Here is a 20,854-nt window from a genome sequence, read left to right on the forward strand (position 1 = left end):
GTGAGCTAAGGGACTGTCAGACACCATAGTTCTGGCCCCGAGGAGAAAACTGATTTGTGGTAGGGGAAAATGCAGCTGTCACTCAGAGAAGCAGGGACAAAATGAGACAAGAGTACAGATGACGTTCACATCCTCATCTGAGCTGTATCATGTCCATTTCTAGTTACAGGAGCCAGTACACTTTCTATGTGGCCTAAGCTTCTTTCAGTTGAAGTTTTGGTAATGTACAGCCCAAACATCATGGCTAATGCCTTACTATGACTCCACTTTTTCCTCCCTTACTTATTTATTCCCTCTCTAGCTCTCTTGCATGCATGCAAGCTCATAAGAACCCAGTGGGGTCTGCTATATTTCTCCTCACTTAAAATCAGTCTTTTCATGTGAAATGTGGCAAATAGATTCACAAAATACCCCCAGGTATGGAACGGCTTGTGCACCAAATAATTCTATTAGCACATTTGTTTCCATCTTAGGATGGAATAAGAAATGCTCTCAGCTTATTTTTCTAGTCAAGGATAGGCTTAAAATATACTTATGATTTTTATCAGTCCTTTTACTTGGGTATGGGCTTCCCTGATGGTCCAGTCGGTAAAGAATACCCCTGAAATTCAGGAGACTGCCTTCAGCACAGGAGACCCAGGTTCAATCCCTGGGTCTGGAAGATCCTTTGGAAAAGGAAATGACTACTCACTCCAGGATTCTTGCCTGGAAAATCCTATGAACAGAGAAGGTGGCAGGCTACAAACCACAGCGTCACAAGAGTCAGATACGACTTCGCAACTAAACCACAACCACCACATACTTAGGTATATTCACCAGCTAACTAAATTATATTATATTTTATATTATCTTGTACAAATAAGAATGTTCTTATCTTAAAATTTATGAGAATCAATTTTTAAAAATCGATTTAACTATTTGGTTTAACTATTTCAAATAAAAAAAGATGGTGGTTACCATGGTCAGATTTCTTCTTACTTATTACCATAAGTAGAAGAATTAATGTAGCCCTAAGATAGTACAGTAAAATTATACCGCATTCTGTTCCATGTAAAAGCAAACGGTCTCCGCTTGACCTCTTAGGGTGAAGAAGATGGTATTATTAAGATATATCAAGTTCAGTCATCGCATCCCATTCTTCTTCAGACTGCTTTCTTTACTACAATTATGGGGCTTATCCCAGAGTAAATGAAAAGTCCTGCCTAACATTTTCATAGCCAAATTGAGTGAAAGTGTAAAAAATTAGTATTCATTAATACCCTTACAGTCACTGTTTCTTTAATTAAAAGTTCTATTTCCTAAAGTATTTAATATGCATTAATTTGTATGTATAACCCTGGATTGCCATATTTTTTCTTTGTATATATGTCAATAAAATTGATTAAAAAAAAAAAAGTTCTATTTCCTATTGTTTACAGAAAGCCTGAATTATTTAAAATTTATCTTATCTCTCAGATTTTGTAAACCCAGAGATACGATAAACCCAGAGAATCCCATTTAGCATGACAAATTAAAATAAAGAAAAGGGTTTTTTTTGTTTTGTTTTGTTTTGTTTTTTACCCTTGTCAACTCCATGATAGCCAAGTAGTTTTTCTTTCAATTGTGGTGATATGCATTCTAATTAAATATTTAGGTACTGGAGTAATCACCATTTATCCACAGAATCTTGTTAGCAGTGTTTTATTGGTCTTTTGCCTCTTTTCCACTGCATCCCAAATTCCCTGAAATAAAGTTACTTTAAGCCCCTTTCCACGTATTTGGGAATTTCTTTGTGATGAGTCTTTGTATCCAGAAGTCCCATTTGTGCTGCTTTAGCTCCCTCTATTGGCTCCATGATTTTCACCAGAGCAATAAATAGCCAAGGCATGTCCCTAGTAGCTCAGCTAGTAAAGAATCCTCTTGCAAAGCAGGAGAACCTGGTTCGATTCCTGGGTCAGGAAGATCCCATGAAGAAAGGATAGGCTACCCACTCCAGAATTCTTGGGCTTCCCTGGTGGCTCAGCTGGTAAAGAATCTGCCTGCAATGTGGGAGACCTGGGTTTGATCCCTGGGTTGGGAAGATCCCCTGGAGAAGGAAACAACTACCCACTCCAGTGTTCAGGACTGAAGAATTCCATGAAGAGTTGGATACAATTGAGCAGCTTTCCTTTTCGAGGCATGTCAAGTTTACACTCCTTTGAAAAAAACAAAAAGCTTTGCTCTGTTTTAAGTTAATGGAACAGATCCAGAAGGATAAAGACTGTGCTTCACTCATTTCTTCCTCTTACACATTTCAAGCCCTTAGTAATCTCAAACCAGAGATGCTCATCTAATCAATCCAACACTGATACCCCCTTGGTCCCTTGTCCCTACTGGATCTGGACTTATGTCATTACTCTCACATCTGCCTCTAACCTGCAAGGTGACTATGGATAAATGTCAAGAGCAAACTTGGATTAATGACCAGACACCATTTCAATAAAGCAAACAATGTTGCAGTCAGGATAAACAATGGAGGTATCTAGGGCAAACAAAGGCATGTTTTCAGATCCCCAAACCCTCACAAAGGGGAGTATCTATTTGGGCTTAAAAATATCCTGACTAATCATCACAGAAGGGTGAGATGTCTTCCTTTAGTTTTACAAGATTGGAGTAAATTCTGCACATTAACTAGTCTGAATGTATGCCACCAATCACTCATCTGGGTCTGATGTGTCACAATCTCAGAGTTAGGCAGTAAACAGCATGACTACAGAGCTCAGCACAGTACAGAATGCTCAGGCATGAACTCAGCTCTCAGTCTGTCTAGGTAATGCTGTCTATTTTCACTCTTAAACTACAAAACTACATTAAGAGTCAGTTACTCAGACATCTCTGAATCATATTGATATGTCCTTGGATTAGCCAAATAGATTCACCTTACCATCTACAGACACTTCTCTTTGGAAAACTTTGGAGAAGTTTTCTCTTTGGAAAACCCTCCTCTGCTTTCTGTTCTCAGTTTCACAGCCTTTACCTCTGCTCCAGGACATCCCCAGACTTCTCTCTGAGCCTGCAGGAATAGCCACTATTGACCTAAAGAAGAGCCTTTCCTCAACTCATAGAGCTTCCAGTTTCACAGACAGACCCTCCATTGGCTCATTCTTGCTTTTCTTCTCTCTTCTCCTTTGTCCCATAGGGTAATGATACAATGTTAGGTAAGATTTTATACTTTGTGTGACGCTCAGTGATGGCCAAAGATTGTCCCAGCAGTGGTCCCATTCCCTGAGAACAGACCTATGTGGGCTATTGCTCTGGGACCCAGGAGAAATTGTTACAAGGGGAACCAGGGCTTAAGGGAAGACAGATTGGTGTCCACATACCAACTTGCTCACTTAGTATAGTAGTAACGCAACCTTGAGCAAATTTCTTAACCTCTATCTTAGTTTCATCCATAAAGTGGAGATAATAAGAAATTGCAAATTTCTTGTGAGGGTTAAACAAGAGAATGTGCTTGAAACACTGGAACATGGAAAGTACTTGGCAAATGCCAGGTACATCACCATCAACATCATTATTCCCAAGTCTAGTTCTGCCAGGAGAATTTGTCTGGCTACTTTACAGAGGCTTCTTAGATGGTGCTAGTGGCAAAGAACCCACCTGCCAACTAAGAAAGGGAGGAGACTCAAGAGACACAGGTTTGACCCCTTGGTCAGGAAGATCCCCTGGAGGAGGGTATGGCAATCCACTCCAGTATTCTTGACTAGAGAATTCCATGGACAGAGGAAGCTAGCGGGCTACAATCCATGGGTTTGCAAAGAGTCGGACACAACTGAAGTGACTTAGCATGCACTTTACAGGAACTCGGCAATTTGGCTTGTCCTTATATGTATGGGTAGAAGGATGGAATGTTAAACTCTAAGAGTAATTACCCAAATAGTTTCATTTTCCTCCTCAAATTGTCAAAAATTTTCAGAATAGCATCACATGAATTCCAGAGCCCTGGAACTTGAGAGTTCTAGTTCTATCTCTGCTATTAGCCATTTATAGGACCTTTGTCTTCTCAGACCCTCAGTTTTCTTAGCTGGAAAATGGGAATATATATACTTTGCAGAATTGTGCAGAGAATTGATGAGGTAAGGTATGTGAAGTTCTTCATATAATATCTGGTATATTTCAGGGGTGCCACAAATGCTGGTCATAGAAGGTCTCAAAGCCCTTGGCTTTCAGCCCTATGGCACTAAAGCCTCTTTCCCTGCCTGCTTGGGATGCCTCACACTGGAATCTGGGACCTGTTCTTCCTACTTTCCTTTGGTAAACTCCGTAGCTCTCCTGTACCTCTTGAAATCTTAGTACTTACATGTATTGGTCTGGTGTCATGGCATAATGCATTCTTTAACTCTTTGTACTGTATTTTGTATCACAGCTATGAAGGCCATGACCTGATTTCCTTCCCAGATCTAATTCTCAGGCCATGTTTCTCATCTCGGTATATTGACATTTCCTTCCATTCAGTTCGTCAAATTAAAAATCAAGATCTCTCACATCCTCGCTTTTCCTCACCACCTACATGCAAGCCAGGACAAGAAGTTCTATTGATTGTACCATTAAAACATATCCAAATATGTCAGCTGTCTCCATTTCTACCCTTGCTATTCTGCAGCAAGTCACAATTGTTCTGACACAGCATTGCTATAGCAGCCTCCCAACCCATTTTACAGATTCTTCCTTTGCTTACTTACAATTTATTCTCCACATCATAACCAGAGAGAGCTTTTCAAGACTGTGAACCAAATTGTGTTATTCCCCGTCTTGATGTCCTTCACTTTCTTTTCTTTGGCCTTTCAAGGCCCTCCATGTTCTAGTATTACTTGTCTTTCCATTTTCATCTACTGCCATTCTCTCCATCTGCCTTGCTTCAGTCACTCTGACCATCTTTCTGTTCCCTGAACACCCTCAAGTTTACCTCTGTCTTAGGATTCTTGTACTAGCTACTTCCTTTGCCTGGAATGCTTTCTCTCTCTCTCTCTCTCTCTCTCCTGAGCTTCAAGTGGCTGGCTGTCTTGGCATTCAAACCTAAAGCCATATATCATCCTCTTAGGGAGACTATTCTCAATACACCAATCCAAATTATCCACTATATCACTCTCAACCACATCATCCTACTTTAATTCTCTACAGAGCAAGTATCACTAAGATTTTTCTTATTTAAACTTTAATTTTCTTTCATCCATTAGAGTGTATGCTCCTCGAAGTCAGAATCCTGACTCACCTTTTTTGATGCTGACAACAGCATAATTCTAACCACAGAGCCTAGAACCATGCAAGGCACAGAGTAAATATTCAATAAGTATCAATAATTTGTCGTTACAAATTCATTATCTTCACTTTACATTAATATTTTGCATCTCACACCACTAGAGGGCAATACATTACCTAACTGAAATGAGCAAGTGGGTATCCTTTTATGCCACTTTCAAGATGAACTGAATTGATTTTAATCATTAATGTAACAGATATTTATTGAAGAAAAACACTCTCTTTCCAAAGAAAAGAAGGAGTATGAAAAGGAAAAAAAAGTCTTTTTTAGATTTTCAAACTAGCTACCTGGTACCAACCCAAGAGAAAAAAGTTTGTTTATTCCAATGTTACAAATATAGTGAAATAATTTAAAATATACTTTCTGTTTAAAGGTGTTATTTGGGTAAAAAAAACACTTTTGATGTAAAATGAGAAAGTATTAACTTAAGTGATATGGAATTTTTTGAGAAGTCAGAGGGAAATTAACCAATATTCTATTTTCTCCATCTTTCACACACACACACATTCCTGTCACTGTTCCTATTTTGCTTTTAAAAGTGAGTCCTGGCCAGTTTCAGGGGACTAGAGATTCTGAAAGGGATTTTCTGTTTTCTATTTCCTTAATTCCATTTCATTCTGAGCCTTTCTTTTGTGTCTAAGCTTTTAAAGAAAGCAACCTGGTATGTCCAGGAAATGACAGCAAGCAATGAGACATCAACTGTTCCATTGACAAGCCTGCCTCGTGGCCAGAACAGCCTGAGTGACTAATGTCCAGCGATAAGGACCAAACAGTTTTCTGTTTCATGACCTGCAGCAGGGCTTGTCTCTGAAGGCGCAGAGAAGGTGCAGTCATACGGCTCTCTGTCTGCGGGGCCACCAGAGGAGGAGGCTGCAGGGCTCCCACTGAGCTCCAGGTGGCAGCGGAGAAAGACTCAAGATGAACTGACCTGCGGAGGAAACTATTCCATGAAGGACTCCCATAAGTTTGGTTGGTCCTAAAAGTTTCTAAAACCACATGTTTGACAAACGAGGCGAGAATACACAGCAGAGAAAAGACAGCCTCTTCAGTAAGTGGTGCTGGGAAAGCTGCGTAGCTACGTGTAGAAGAATGGAACGAGAATACTTCCTAACACCACACACAACAATAAACTCAAAAGGGATTAAGACTTAACTGTTAGGCCAGAAACGATACAGCTCCTAGAGGATAACATAGGCAGCACACTCCTCGATATAAATCACAGCAAGATCCTCTGTGACCCACCTCCTAGAATAACAGAAATAAAAGCAAAAACAAACAAGTGGGACCGAGTTAAAGTCTTTTAGATAGCAAAGGAAACTATAAATAAGGTGAAAAGACAACCCTCAGGATGGGGGAAAATAATAACAAATGAATCAACTGACAAAGGATTAGTCTTCAAAATATACAAGCAGCTCGTACACTCAATACCAAAAAAACAACCCAATCAAAAAGTGGGCAGAAGACCTAAACAGACATTTCTCCAAAGAAAACATACAGATGGCTAATAAACACCTGAAAAGATGTTCAACGTAGCTCATTATTAGAGACATGCAAATCAAAACTACAAAGAGGTACCACATCACACCGGTCAGAACGGCCATCATCAAAATCAGTTCAGTTCAGTTCAGTTCAGTAATGTAGTTGTGTCTGACTCTTTGTGACTCCATGGACTGAAGCACACCAGGTTTCCCTGTTCATCACCAGTTCCGAGAGCTTACTCAAACTCATGTCCATCGAGTCAGTGATGCCATCCAACCATCTCATCCTCTATCGTCCCCTTCTTCTCCTGCCTTCAATCTTTCCCAGCATCAGGGTCTTTTCCAATGAGTCAGTTCTTCACATCAGGTGGCCAAAGTATTGGAGCTTCAGCATCAGTCCTTCCAATGACTATTCAGGACTGATTTCCTTTAGGATGACCTGGTTTAATCTCCTTGCAGTCCAAGGGACTCTCAAGAGTCTTCTCCAACACCATAGTTCAAATTCATCAATTCTTCTGCGCTCAGCTTTCTTTATAGCCCAACCCTCACATCCATACATGACTACTGGAAAAACCGTAGCTTCTTCTAGATGGCCCTTTGTCAGCAAAGTAATTTCTCTGCTTTTTAATATGCTATCTAGGTTGGTGACAGCTTTTCTTCCAAGGAGCAAGCATCTTTTAATTTCATGGCTGCAGTCACCATCTGCAGTGATTTTGGAGCCCCCAAAAATAAAGTCTCTCACTGTTTCCATTGTTTCCCCATCTATTTGCCATGAAGTGATGGGACCAGACGCCATGATCTCAGTTTTCTGAATGTTGGGTTTTAAGCCAACTTTTTCACTCTCCTCTTTCACTTTCACCAAGAGGCTCTTTAGTTTTTCTTTGCTTTCTGCCATAAGGGTGGTGTCATCTGCATGTCTGACATTACTGATATTTCTCCCAGCAATCTTGATTCCAGCTTGTGCTTCTTTCAGTCCAGCATTTTGCATGATATACTCTGTATATAAGTTAAATAAGCAGGGTGACAATATATAGCCTTGACGTACTCCTTTCCCTATTTGGAACCAGTCTGCTGTTTCATGTCCAGTTTTAACTGTTGCTTCTTGACCTGCATACAGATTTCTCAGGAGGCAGGTAAGGTGGTCTGGTATTCCCATCTCTTGAAGAATTTTCAACAGTTTATTGTGATCCACACAGTCAAAGGCTTTAGCATAGTCAATACGGCAGAAGTAGATGTTTTTCAGGAACTTTCTTGCTTTTTATATAATCCAATGCTGGCAATTTGATCTCTGGTTCCTCTGCCTTTTCTAAATCCAGTGTGAACATCTGGAAGTTCATGGTTCACAAGCTACTGAAGCCTGGTCATCAGAATATCCACAAACAATAAATGCTGGAGAGGGTGTGCAGAAAACAGAACCCTCTTGCGCTGTTGGTGGGAATGTAAATTGATACAACCACTATGGAGAACAGTATGGAGATTCCTTAAAAAACTAGGAATATAAGTACCATATGACCCAACAATCCCATTACTGGGCATACCCCTTGAAGAAACCATAACTGAAAAAGACACATGTACCCCAATGTTCACTGCAGCACTATTTACAATAGCCAGGACATGGAAACAACCGAGATGTCCATTGGCAGATGAATGCATAAAGAAGCTGTGGTACATACATACAATGAAATATTACTCAGCCATTAAAATGAACACATTGCATGAGTTCTAATAAGGTGGAAGAACCTAGAGCCTATTATACAGAATGAAGTAAGTCAGAAAGAGAAAAACAAATACCATATATGAACACATATGTATGGAATCTAGAAAGATGGTACTGATGAACCTATTTACAGAGCAGCAATGCAGACACAAACATAGAGAACAGACTTATGGGCACAGTGGGGGAAGGAGCGGGAGGGACAAATGGAAAGAGTAAGAATTTGCTGTTTGACATAGTGCTTTGTGACAACCTGGAGAAATGGAATGGGGCGAGAGGTAGGAGGGGACATATGTGTATCTACGGCTGATTCATGTTGATGTATGAATTCATGCTGAAACTAGCACAATATTGAAAAGCAATTATCCTCCAATTAAAAAGAAAAAAAAGAAAACCACATTAGGTCAGTCACCATGACAACTGGAAGGCTGTACTGGAATCCAGGAGATTCTAGTGACTCTGTCTCTAAAGGTGAGAAATGACTTGGAGAAAAAAAGTTTGACGCTAGGTGGAGAAAACAATTTTTCACTCATGTGAAAAAATCTGCTCATGTGACTTACTATAGCATAAAGACTTCCCCAGAATATGAGTGCTGAGGGTGGTGGGAACAGAGGTGGGTCAAATGAGGCTGAGACCATCAAGGATTCATTTCCAGAAATCTACCAGAGGGGGAGAGTGGCCTAAACTTCTCTAGACACTTAGTAACAGTGAGAGTGGTTAAGGGCACTCACCATGTGAGTTGTGACAGGGAATAATCAAGATCAGCTTGCATGCTTCTTTAAATTCCTTTGAGTAGGGCAGGATCTATTGAATCCTCAGACCAATTATAATCTATTGCCAGTAACTCAGTAAAAGAATGCAAAAAGCACGAGAATGAGCCTCTGTGGCTCTTCTTCACTGACGAAAGAGAACATTCTCTTCCATCCCCATGTTCTCAATTTTGCACCACAAAAGATTGCATTCATGTATCCATTTGGCAAATATTCATTTGCTGAGCACCCACAAAACAGTTACTATTAAATACATTCAAGGAATCAAATGGAAATGGAGAATTAAGTTATGAGAGGTAACAATAAAATGTTATTGAGAATTCAAAGGACAAACACTTAAAGTTTTCAGTATGAGGATGTGTGTTAGTCGCTCAGTCGTGTCCTTAGTTGCTCAGTAGTGTCCAACTGTTTTGCAACCCCATAGACCGTAGCCCACCAGGCTTCTCTGTCCATGGAATTCTCCAGGCAAGAATACTGGAATGGGTTGCCATTTCCTTCTCCAATTATGAGGATATCAAGTAATAATTCATGCAGCAATGTATTTTGCCTTAAAGAATGAGTGCATTTTAGGCTGACAGAACTGGGTTGATGAAAGAAAGGGTAAGCAAATGTATGAAGGTGAGATAATTCAAAATGAGTTAGATTTATAGAGTACAGGCAAAATATAGCTACAGGGAAGCAGCAAGTGATAAAGCTTTTAAGCAGTGATTCTCAAAACAGAGAGATTTTGTCACTCAGGGGACATTTGGCAATGGCCTTGGAGTACAAAATGAAGCAGGGCAAAGGCTAACAGAGTTTTACCAAGAGAATACACTGGTCACAGAAAATACCCTCTTCCAACAACACAAGAGATGACTCTACATGTGGACATCACCAGATCATCAATATCAAAATCAGATTGGTTATATTCTTTGCAGTTGAAGATGGAGAAGTTCTATACACTCAGCAAAAACAAGACCAGGAGTTAACTGTGGCTCAGATCATGAACTCCTCATTGCCAAATTCAGACATAAATTGAAGAAAGTAGGGAAAACCTACTAGGTTTCTAGGGAAAACCTAGAATATTCAGGTATGACCTAATCAAATCCCTTATGACTATACAGTGGAAGTGACAAATAGATTCAAGGGATTAGATCTGGTAGATAGAGTGCTTGAAGAACTATGGATGGAGGTTAATAACATTGTATAGGAGGCAGTAATCAAAACCATCCCCAAGAAGAAGAAATGCAAAAAGGCCAAATGGTTGTCTAAACAAGCCTTACAAATAGCTGAGAAATAAAAGAAACTAAAGGCAAAGGAGAAAAAGAAAGATATACCCATCGGAATGCAGCATTCCAAAGAATAGCAAGGAGAGATAAGAAAGCCTTCCTAAGTGATCAATCCAAAGAAATAGAGGAAAACAATAGAATGGAAAAGACTAGAGATCTCTTCAAGAAAATTAGAGATACCAAGGGAACATTTCATGCAAAGATGGGCTCAATAAAGGACAGAAATGGTACAACCTAACAGAAGCAGAAGATATTTAAAAGAGGTGGCAAGAATACACAGAACTGTACAAAAAAGATCTTCATGACCTAGATAATCACGATGTGGGATCATTCACCTAGAGCCAGACATCCTGGAATGTGGAGTCAAGTGGGCCTTAGGAAGCAGAACTATGAACAAAGCTAGTGGAGGTGATGGAATTCCAGTTGAGCTATTTCAAATCCTTATGCTGTGAAAGTGCTGCATTCAATATGCCAGCAAATCTGGAAAACTCAGCAGTGGCCACAAGACTGGAAAAGGTCAGTTTTCATTCCAATACCAAAGAAAAGCAATGCCAATTAATGTTCAAACTACCACATAATTGCACTCATCTCACACACTAGCAAAGTAATACTCTAAATTCTCCAAGCTAGGCTCCAGCAGTACGTGAACCGAGAACTTCCAGATGTTCAGGCTAGATTTTGATAAGGCAGAAGAACCAGAGATCAAATAGCCAACATCCACTGGATCATAGAAAAAGCAAGAGAACTCCAGAAAAACATCTACTTCTGCTTCATTGACTATGCTAGTGCTTTTGACTGTGTGGATCACAACAAACTGTAGAAAATTCTTCAAGAGATAGGAATACCAGACCACCTCACCTGCCTCCTGAGAATCTTATGCAGGTCAAGAAGCAACATTTAGAACCAGACATGTAACAACGGATTGGTTCCAAATTGGGAAAGGAGTAGATCAAGGCTATATATTGCCACCTTGCTTATTTAACTTATATGCAGAGTACATCTTGCAAAATGCTGGGCTGGATGAAGCACAAGATGGAATCAAACTTACCAGGAGAAGTATCAATAACCTCAGACATGCAGATGACACCACCCTTATTGCAGAAATTGAAGAAGAACTAAAGAGCCTTTTGATGAAAGTGAAAGAGAAGAGTGAAAAAGCTGGCTTAAAACTCAACATTCAAAAAATGAAGATGATGGCATCTGGTCCCATCACTTCATTGCAAATAGACAAGGAAACAATGGAAACAGTGACAGACTTTATTGTCTTGGTCTCCAAAATCACTGCAGATGATGACTGCAGCCATGAAATTAAAAGATGCTTGCTCCTTGTTAGAAAAGCTATGACAAAACCTACACAGCATATTCAAAGGCAGAGACATTACTTTACCAACGAAGGTCCGTCTAGCCAAAGCTATGGTTTTCCTAGTAGTCATGTATGTATGTGTGAGTTGGACCATAAAGAAAGCTGAGCACCAAAGAATTGATGCTTTCGAACTGTGGTGTTGCAGAAGACACTTGAGAGTTCCTTGAACAGCAAGGCAATCAAACCAGTCAATCCTAAAGAAAGTCACTCCTGAATATTCATTGGAAGGACTGATGCTGAAGCTCTAATTCTTTGGCCACCTGATGTGAAGAACTGACTCACTGGAAAAGACTCTGATGCTGGGTAAGACTGAAGGTAGGAGGAGAAGGGGACAACAAAGATGAGATGGTTTGATGGCATCACCAACTCAGTGGACATAAGTCTGAGCAAATTCTGGGAGTTGGTGATAGACAGGGAAGTCTGCATGTCCATGGGGTTGCAAAGTGTTGAACACAATTGACGGACTGAACTGAGGGACATTTCTGGTTGTTACAATTAAGTGGAGAAGTGCTACTGGCATCTAGCAAGTTGAAGCCAGGGAGGCTGGTACATATCCTACATTGCAGAGGACAGCTCCCCACAGCAAACATCACCAGCCCAAAATGTCACTAAGGGCCAGTACTGGGAAACCCTGCTTGTAAGGAAGGGTGTGCGCAGTGCTTAGTTGCTCAGTCATATCCGACTATTCCCGACCCCATGGACTGTAACCCGCCAGGCTCCTCTGAGCATAGGGATTCTCCAGGCGAGAATACTGGAGTGGGTTGCCATGCCCTCCTCCAGGGCTTGAACCCAGGTCTCCCGCATTGCAGACTGATGCTTTACCATTTGAACCATCAGGGAAGCCCTTAAGGAAGGCTGGTGTTGGTTATATGTCAGGTGACAGGAATGGAACCTATTTTGTAGGCCAAGAGAGATGCAGAAGGTTTTTAAAGGGGAGAATACATTTATCAGTATTATGGTTTATTGGAGTTATACAGATAAAAGTGTTCTTTTATCCTTCATTCTCCCCTCCTTCATCATTCAGAAAAACTCTGTTTGCAAAACTTAGCTAGTCAGCCTCTGTTGTACTTGTGGGGAGTCAGTGGAGATGCAGAGCTGGAGAAACCTAGATAAGCTAAATTAATCTCCACATATAAGGACATGGACTTCTAAGGGAAGAAAAGAGGTGGGAATGAGAGAAGTAAGAGAAAAGAGTGAGGGAGTGAGGAAAAGAGTCATCACAAATTGAAGTTATAGGACATGGCATTGAATTATGGGGAGATACTAAAATAAAGACCTTAATTCTGCCCTTGATGAGTTTACAATTTCCTAAAGATCATACATACTCAGGTCTCTGGCATTCACAGAAAAGGATATGTGTGTCTTCTTCACATTTATGTCATTTCTCAGAACTTTCACTGGATGCATAAAATCAAGGTGGCTTCAATTTAGGGGTAGAAGCTATTTGGGGATGTTTTTCGTTTTTCTTACTTTGAGCATGAAAAAAAATTGTCACAATCCATCCAAGTCTGGTATTAAATTTTTTCTGTCTTCTGGGCTGGAGATGAATTTGACACAGATGAGTAAATCTAGCCAGTTAGAGGTGGGTCATCACAAATTTGGCTGATGGGAAGATGCAGTGAAGACCCCGTTAAGTCTTCAAGAAGATTGGTTCTTCATGTCATAGTTGGTTGCTCTGGTCGGTGTGCCTCTGCCAGCTTCCAGTGGCTAATAAGGCTCTGGCCCAGTGCTGAAAGCAACAGTGCCAATGACAAAGATAAACAAGGCCCTCTGCCAGGAACAAAAGCTGAAGTCTTTCTGGTAATTGCAACCTGACATGTGCATGGCCCCAAGATCGGGGCCATCTCTACCATAGCCATTTACTATCTGCAGTGGCTCCGAGGCTCTCATACTATATGAGAGCTGCCACGGCTGCTGTATTACCATGAATATGCCAAGGCAGAATGGTCGTGTTCTCCTTGTAACTTCCCAGAGCAAACAGAGCTAGAAATGGACATTAGGAAGGCCACCTGCAGAGCTCAGCCTGTCTTGGTGGTGGTTAATCAGAGATGAATTCCATGTACCATATTAAGGAAAGCTAATTATGGGTAGATTTTAAAGAAGAGGTTGGAAGAAAATTTTGTTTCTGCTTCTGGTTGGAAGTACTCTATGTCATATAGAAATGCTTTCGGTTGCTATTTACAGCAAATCCAATATTGATGGCTATTATTTTATTGCATGACAAGAAATCCCACATAGGTGGTTTTTCTCTGTTTTCTGTGCCTCATTCTTAGCAAGTTGGCTTTTTAGTTTTTGCTTATTCCTTTATCTCTTTCTTATCTTTGTTCACCCACAGATTCGGTTTCTAAAGGAATCTTAATTATATGTTCTCATTCATGTTCCTGGTAAAACGCCTGCCTACAATGCAGGAGATCCAGGTTTGATCCCTGGGTTGGGAAGATTCCCTGGAGAAGGAAATGGCAACCCACTCCAGTACTCTTGCCTGGAAAAATCTCACGGATGGAGGATCCTGGTAAGCTAGAGTCCATGGGGTTGCAAAGAGTCGGACACGACTGAGCCACTTCATTTTCACTTTCATTCATATTCTTAAGGCTGAATCCAAAGCCTGGCATGTGCTAACTGAATGCACTGGAGCTCCAAAAAGAGTTTTGCTACATGCTGTAATTCCTTAAGAAATGGTGTTTTTGAATAAAGCATATACAGAAGAGTTCATTTATTTGCAATGGCAAAAAAGCACACCTTTCAAGGAAAAAGTACTTTGTCTCAAAGAGAAGCTGATCCTGTATGACTTTCTTGCCTTTGTCTGCTGGACTCTAGTTCCATCCCTTGACATACACCTATTCTCCAAATGCACACGGTGGAGTGAGACTGCCCTCATCCAGGGGCCATCTCTGGGAAGGCAGTGTTTCACTGGGAAAAGAGTCTGAGCTTTGGAAGTCTGAATCTTGGCTCAGCCATTATCAGATTCTATTAAAAATCAAAATGAGTTAGTCTGTTAACTAACCTCACTGATCTTCAGTTTGCTTATTGGTAGAATGTGATATAACAGAATATGAATAATAGCCTCAGAGGGTTACTTTAAGTATTAAGTGGCATAATATATTGTAAAATGCTCAGCACATGGTAGAAACTCAAAAAATTATTAGTGTTAGCTTCTTGGATCTTCAATTGTATAATTTTATCAGATCAAATTTCTCTTATTTGCAGATTATTTCACTGCCCTAGATCCAAAAAGTTCTTTATCACACAATAAAGTTGAGAAGTTTCTTAACTCCATATCATGTATATAGAAAAAGAAAAACAAACTTGGTGATAATTGTAGCCCAGTTTCAAGGAAATGTCCCAGAATTCCCCCTTAGGAACTGCTGTGTATTTCACATATCAGTATGATGTAAGCAGAAAGGCTTATTTATAGGGATAACTGTTCTACAATGTTGTGTTGGTTTCTGCTGTAGAGCAGAGTGGATCAGTTACATATATATATTCACATATTCCCTCTTTTTTAGATTTCCTTCCCATTTAGGTCATCACAGAGCACTGAGTTGAGTTCCCTGTGCTATACAGCAGGTTCTCATTAGTTAACTATTTTATATATATTTTATATATGTGATTAGTCACTCAGTCATGCTCAACTCCTTGTGATCCCATGGACTGTAGCCCACCAGGCTCCTCTGTCCATGGGATTCTCCAGGCAAGAATACTGGAGTGGGTTGTCGTGCCCTCCTCCAGGGGATTGTCCCAACCCAGGGATCGAACCCAGGTCTCCTGCATTACAGGCAGATTCTTTACTATCTGAGCCACAAGGGAAGCCCATTTTATATATAGTAGTATATAGTAGTGGATACTATGTTAATCCCAAACCCAAATCATCCCACTCCCACCCCAACTCCCCTGTTCTCCCCTTGGTATCCATAAGTGAGAACAACATGAATCTGTTGCACATCTCCATCAGCGCCCTTGGGTGACCAGGTGCATTGTCAATGAGCAGTAGTATTTTGAAAAGCATCATTTTTTTCTGAACAGTAGATTTCAACAGTGGGCTTTAATGGTAAACCAAGTTATAAACAGATATGCTGTCATCTAGGCTTTGTTGTTTCATTTATAAAGCATAAGCAGAGTAGATTTACCATAATTCTTAAGGGCCCTAGGATTTTCAGAATGGTAAATGATGACTGGCTTCATCTTAAAGTCACTGGCTGCATCAGCCTCTAACAAGATAATCAGCCTGTCCATTTTGAAGTTTTGAAGCTAGGCATTGACTTCTCCACTCCAGCAATGAAAATTCTATATGGGATCTTCTTCCAAAATAAGACTGCTTTATCTACACTGAAAATCTGTTGTTTAGTGTAATGACCTTCATTAATGACCTTAGCTGGATCTTCTGGATAATTTACTACAGCTTCTATATCAGCACTTGCTGCTTCACTTAGCACTTCTATGTCATGCAGTTGGCTTCTTCCTCAAACCTCATGAACCAATCTCTTCTAGCTTCAAACTTTTCTTCAATAGCTTCCTCACCTCTCTTGGCCTTTAGGAGAGTTAGGACTTTGCTCTCGATTAGTCTTCAGTTTAAGGGACATTGCAGTTGGTTTGATCTTCTATCCAGATCACTAAACTTTCTCCATATCAGCAATCAAGGCTGTTTTACTTTCTGATCATTCATGTGTTCACTGGAGTAACACTTTTTTTGAAAAAACCATTTTTAAAATTGATATAGTTAATAAGTGTAGCTAATTTATAACATTGTTCAGGTATACGAAGTGATTCGGATAGATAGATAGATAGATAGGTATCTTCAGATTCTTTTCCTGATGTCTCAGTGGTAAAGAATCTGCTTGCCAATTCTGGAGACATGGGTTCAATCCCTGGGTCAGGAAGATTCCCTGGAGAAGGAAATGGCAACCCATTCCAGTATTCTTGCCTGGGAAATCCCATGGACAGATGAGCCAGGCAGACTAGAGTCCATGGGGTCTCAAAAGAGTCAGACATGACTTAGTAACCAAACAATGTAAGATAGTAAATATATCTTGATATATTAAGCTATACAGTAGGTCCTTGTTGTCTACCTTATATATAGTAGTGTGTATTATGTTAATTCCAAACTCCTAATTTATCTCTCCCCTACCCTTTCACTGCTAGAGTAGCATTTTCAATTTTCTTCAAGAACTTTTCCATTGCACTGACAACTTGACTAACTGGTACAAGAGACCTAGCTTGCAGCCTATCTTCACTTTCGACATGCCTTTCTCATTAAGCTTAATCATTTCTAGTTTTTTATTTAAAGTGAGACACATGTGGGTCTTCCTTTCACTGGAACACCTAGAGACCACTGGAAGGTTAAACTGGCCTAATTTCAATATTGTTGTGTCTTAGGGAATAGGGAGGCCTGAGGACAGGAGAAGAGATGGGGGAACAGCCAGTTGGTAGGGCAGTCAAAATACATACACTTATCAATTAAGTGTGATGTCTTATAAAGGTGTAGTTCATGACACCAAAACAATTACATTATGGCCAAAGATCACTGATTACAAATCACTTGTCACTATGAAACTGAGTCCCCCTAATGCTGAGTTCCTTGCCAAGTTTATGATTAACCTCTCTATCCAAAATTCTATTTCCTTTCTTGTCCTGCCCCTGTTCCCTTCAGAATTAGGGAGTATCAGAGAAAAGGAGGGACTGAAATCAAGCAGGACCCTGCGGGCTCTCTTAGGTATAAAAGCCCTTCCTATCCCCTGTTTCTTATTTGTTGAAAAAGACTTTAGTCTCCTAGGCCTTCTTTGAGTTTCAAAGAGCAGACTAAAAATAGTTATTTATTAAAGAAGTGAGTAAGAATCCCTTAAAAGAAATGGAGTAGCCATCATAGTCAACAAAAGAGTCCAAAATGCAGTACTTGAATGGAGTATCAAAAACAACAGAATGATCTCTTGTTCATTTCCAAGGCAAACCATTAAATATTGTGGTAATCCAATTCTATGCCGTGACTAATAATGCTGAAGAAGCTGAAGCTGAATGGTTCTATGAAGACCTACAAGATCTTCCAGAATTAACACCCAAAAAAGATATCCTTTTCAGTATAGGGGACTGGAATGCAAAAGTAGGAAGTCAAGAAACACCTGGAGTAACAGGCAAATTTGGCCTTGGAATACAGAATGGAGCAGGGCAAAGGCTAGTAAGAGTTCTGCCAAGAGAACACACTGGTCATAGCAAACACCCTCTTCCAACAACACAAAAGAAGACTCTACACATGGACATCATCAGATGGTCAACACTGAAATCATTGATTCTATTCTTTGCATCCAAAGATGGAGAAGCTCTATACAGTCAGCAAAAACAAGACCAGGAGTTGACTGTGGCTCAGATCATGAACTCCTTATTGCCAAATTCAGACTTAAATGGAAGAAACTAGGGAAAACCACTAGACCATTCACGTATGACATAAATCAAATCCTGAACAATTATACAATGGAAGTGAGAAAAGGATTTAAGGGACTAGATCTGATAGACACAGTGCCTGATGAACTATGGATGGAGGTTTGTGACATTGTACAGGAGACAGGGATCAAGACCATCCCCAAGAAAAAGAAATGCAAAAAAGCAAAATGGCTGTCTGAGGAGGCCTTACAAATAGCTGTGAAAAGACTGAGAAGCAAAAAGCAAAGGAAAAAAGGAAAGATATAACCATTTGAACGCAGAGCTCCAAAGAATAGCAAGGAGAGATAAGAAAGCCTTCCTCAGTAATCAGTGCAAACAAACCAAGGAAAACAATAGAATGGGAAAGACTAGAGATCTCTTCAAGAAAATTAGAGATACCAAGGGAACATTTCATGCAAAGATGGGCTCAATAAAGGACAGAAATGGTAGGGACCTAACAGAAGCAACAGATATTAAGAAGAGGTGGCAAGAATACACAGAAGAACTGTACAAAAAATATCTTCATAACCCAGATAATCACAATGGTGTGATCACTCACCTAGAGCCAGACATCCTGGAATGTGAAGTCAAGTGGGCCTTAGAAAGCATCACTACAGACAAAGATAGTGGAGGTGATAGAATTCCAGTTGAGCTATTTCAAATCCTAAAAGATGATGCTGTGAAAGTGCTGCATTCAATATGCCAGCAAATTTGGAAAACACAGCAGTGGCCACAGGACTGAAAAAGGTCAGTTTTCATTCCAATCCCTACGAAAGACAATGCCAAAGAGTGCTCAAACTACCACACAATTGCACTCATCTCACACGCTAGTAAAGTAATGCTCAAAATTCTCCAAGTCAGGCTTCAGCAATACGTGAACTCTGAACTTCCAGAGATTCAAGCTAGATTTAGAAAAGGCAGAGGAACCAGATATCAAATTGGCAGCATCTGCTAAATTGTCGAAAAAGCATGACAGTTCCAGAAAAACATCTACTTCTGCTTTATTGACTATGCCAAAGCCTTTGACTGTGTGAATTACAATAAATTGTGGAAAACTCTGAGAGAGATGGGAATATCAGACCACCTGACCTGCCTCTTGAGAAATTTGTATGCACGTCAGGAAGCAACATGGAACAACAGACTGGTTCCAAATAGGAAAAGGAGTACGTCAAGGCTGTATATTGTCACCCTGCTTATTTAACTTATATGCAGAGTACATCATGAGAAACACTGGGCTGGATGAAGCACAAGCTGGAACCAAGATTCCTGGGAGAAGTATCAAAAACTTCAGATATGCAGATGACACCACCTTTATGGCAGAAAGTGAAGAAGAACAAAAGAGCTTCTTGAAGCAAGTGAAAGAGGAGAGTGAAAAAGTTGGCTTAAAGCTCAACATTCTGAAAACAAAGATCATGGCATCCGGTCCTATCACTTCATGGCAAATAGATAGGGAACAATGGAAACAGTGACAGACTGCATTTTCCTGGGCTCCAAAATCACTGCAGATGGTGATTGCAGCCATGAAATAAAAAAACGCTTACTCCTTGGACGGAAATTTATGACCAACCTAGACAGCATATTAAGAAGCAGAGACATTCCTTTGCCATCAAAGGTCTGTCTAGTCAAGGCTATGGTTTTTTCCAGTAGTCATGTATGGATGTGAGAGTTGGACTATAAAGAAAGCTGAGCACTGAAGAACTGATATTTTTGAACTGTGGTGTTGGAGAAGACTCTTGAGAGTCCCTTGGAATGGAAGGAGATCCAACCAGTCAATCCTAAAGGAAATCTTCCCTGAATATTCATTGGAAGGACTGACGTTGATGCTGAAACTCCAATATTTTGGCCACCTGATGCGAAGAACTGACTCATTTGAAAAGACTCTGATGCTGGGAAAGATTGAAGGCTCGAGGAGAAGGGGATGACAGAGGATGAAATGGTTGTTTGGCATCACCGACTCAATGGAAAAGAGTTTGAGTAAACTCCGGGAGTAGGTGATGGACAGGGAGGCCTGGCGTGCTGCAGTCCATGAGGTTGCAAAGAGTTGGACAGGACTGAGTGACTGAACTGAACTGAACTGAGGGAAGTGCAGGAATTCAGAAACAAAGGAAATGTGTATAAAACAGAATCCTAGTTCCTCTTCAAAGGATACATGTAACAATCTGATGCATATCAGAATCCTAGTTCCTTTTCAAAGGATATACATAACAATCTTATACATATCTTTGTGATGTTCTGCAGAAACCAAAACCCCCTCCTCCAAACTGCCCAGGTAGAGGATGGTGACTACATGTCAACAACAAAAACATAGACCCCAGGCTGGTTTGAACCAGAAGGTTGATGATTAAGAGTCCCCAAACTTCACCGTGTTATCTTACCACCAACTAACTAGAAGAAAGTCAGCAAGCTGCAACCCTTACCTCAAATGTTGTCTTTAAAAACCCATCTCTGAAAGAGTTGATCTTGTGAGCATAAGATGCCCATTCTCATTGCTTGGTGCCTTGCACTAAATACTGTGCTTTCCTTCACCACACAATCCTGTGTCAGCAGATTGGCTTTGCTGTGTGTCAGGTGA

This window comes from Muntiacus reevesi, chromosome 7 (assembly GCF_963930625.1).
Source record: "Muntiacus reevesi chromosome 7, mMunRee1.1, whole genome shotgun sequence".
NCBI classification, from domain to species: domain Eukaryota; kingdom Metazoa; phylum Chordata; class Mammalia; order Artiodactyla; family Cervidae; genus Muntiacus; species Muntiacus reevesi.